Raw genomic sequence first — 2500 nt, forward strand, 5'->3', positions numbered from 1 at the left:
CATGTACCGTGGCATGACCGTGGCCAAGTAATAAAGATCAAATTCCATGCCTATGCCAAGTTGGACCAAGGCCCCGTCTCGTTTTGCTATAAGCAAGGGCGTGGCAAGGCACGCGGGGGGCCAAAAAATCAAAGTGCTCCGAAAATGCACACGGGGGTGTCAAGCAACCTCCATGTACCGTGGCATGACCGTGGCCAAGTAATAAAGATCAAATTCCATGCCTAGGCCAAGTTGGACCAAGGCCCCGTCTCGTTTTGCTATAAGCAAGGGCGTGGCAAGGCACGCGGGGGGCCAAAAAATCAAAGTGCTCCGAAATGCACACGGGGGTGTCAAGCAACCTCCATGTACCGTGGCATGACCGTGGCCAAGTAATAAAGATCAAATTCCATGCCTATGCCAAGTTGGACCAAGGCCCCGTCTCGTTTTGCTATAAGCAAGGGCGTGGCAAGGCACGCGGGGGGCCAAAAAATCAAAGTGCTCCGAAAATGCACACGGGGGTGTCAAGCAACCTCCATGTACCGTGGCATGACCGTGGCCAAGTAATAAAGATCAAATTCCATGCCTATGCCAAGTTGGACCAAGGCCCCGTCTCGTTTTGCTATAAGCAAGGGCGTGGCAAGGCACGCGGGGGGCCAAAAAATCAAAGTGCTCCGAAATGCACACGGGGGTGTCAAGCAACCTCCATGTACCGTGGCATGACCGTGGCCAAGTAATAAAGATCAAATTCCATGCCTAGGCCAAGTTGGACCAAGGCCCCGTCTCGTTTTGCTATAAGCAAGGGCGTGGCAAGGCACGCGGGGGGCCAAAAAATCAAAGTGCTCCGAAATGCACACGGGGGTGTCAAGCAACCTCCATGTACCGTGGCATGACCGTGGCCAAGTAATAAAGATCAAATTCCATGCCTATGCCAAGTTGGACCAAGGCCCCGTCTCGTTTTGCTATAAGCAAGGGCGTGGCAAGGCACGCGGGGGGCCAAAAAATCAAAGTGCTCCGAAAATGCACACGGGGGTGTCAAGCAACCTCCATGTACCGTGGCATGACCGTGGCCAAGTAATAAAGATCAAATTCCATGCCTATGCCAAGTTGGACCAAGGCCCCGTCTCGTTTTGCTATAAGCAAGGGCGTGGCAAGGCACGCGGGGGGCCAAAAAATCAAAGTGCTCCGAAATGCACACGGGGGTGTCAAGCAACCTCCATGTACCGTGGCATGACCGTGGCCAAGTAATAAAGATCAAATTCCATGCCTATGCCAAGTTGGACCAAGGCCCCGTCTCGTTTTGCTATAAGCAAGGGCGTGGCAAGGCACGCGGGGGGCCAAAAAATCAAAGTGCTCCGAAATGCACACGGGGGTGTCAAGCAACCTCCATGTACCGTGGCATGACCGTGGCCAAGTAATAAAGATCAAATTCCATGCCTAGGCCAAGTTGGACCAAGGCCCCGTCTCGTTTTGCTATAAGCAAGGGCGTGGCAAGGCACGCGGGGGGCCAAAAAATCAAAGTGCTCCGAAATGCACACGGGGGTGTCAAGCAACCTCCATGTACCGTGGCATGACCGTGGCCAAGTAATAAAGATCAAATTCCATGCCTATGCCAAGTTGGACCAAGGCCCCGTCTCGTTTTGCTATAAGCAAGGGCGTGGCAAGGCACGCGGGGGGCCAAAAAATCAAAGTGCTCCGAAAATGCACACGGGGGTGTCAAGCAACCTCCATGTACCGTGGCATGACCGTGGCCAAGTAATAAAGATCAAATTCCATGCCTATGCCAAGTTGGACCAAGGCCCCGTCTCGTTTTGCTATAAGCAAGGGCGTGGCAAGGCACGCGGGGGGCCAAAAAATCAAAGTGCTCCGAAATGCACACGGGGGTGTCAAGCAACCTCCATGTACCGTGGCATGACCGTGGCCAAGTAATAAAGATCAAATTCCATGCCTAGGCCAAGTTGGACCAAGGCCCCGTCTCGTTTTGCTATAAGCAAGGGCGTGGCAAGGCACGCGGGGGGCCAAAAAATCAAAGTGCTCCGAAATGCACACGGGGGTGTCAAGCAACCTCCATGTACCGTGGCATGACCGTGGCCAAGTAATAAAGATCAAATTCCATGCCTATGCCAAGTTGGACCAAGGCCCCGTCTCGTTTTGCTATAAGCAAGGGCGTGGCAAGGCACGCGGGGGGCCAAAAAATCAAAGTGCTCCGAAAATGCACACGGGGGTGTCAAGCAACCTCCATGTACCGTGGCATGACCGTGGCCAAGTAATAAAGATCAAATTCCATGCCTATGCCAAGTTGGACCAAGGCCCCGTCTCGTTTTGCTATAAGCAAGGGCGTGGCAAGGCACGCGGGGGGCCAAAAAATCAAAGTGCTCCGAAATGCACACGGGGGTGTCAAGCAACCTCCATGTACCGTGGCATGACCGTGGCCAAGTAATAAAGATCAAATTCCATGCCTATGCCAAGTTGGACCAAGGCCCCGTCTCGTTTTGCTATAAGCAAGGGCGTGGCAAGGCACGCG

The sequence above is a fragment of the Trifolium pratense genome, unplaced genomic scaffold (genome assembly GCF_020283565.1).
Source record: "Trifolium pratense cultivar HEN17-A07 unplaced genomic scaffold, ARS_RC_1.1 scaffold_112, whole genome shotgun sequence".
In the NCBI taxonomy this organism is placed as follows: domain Eukaryota; kingdom Viridiplantae; phylum Streptophyta; class Magnoliopsida; order Fabales; family Fabaceae; genus Trifolium; species Trifolium pratense.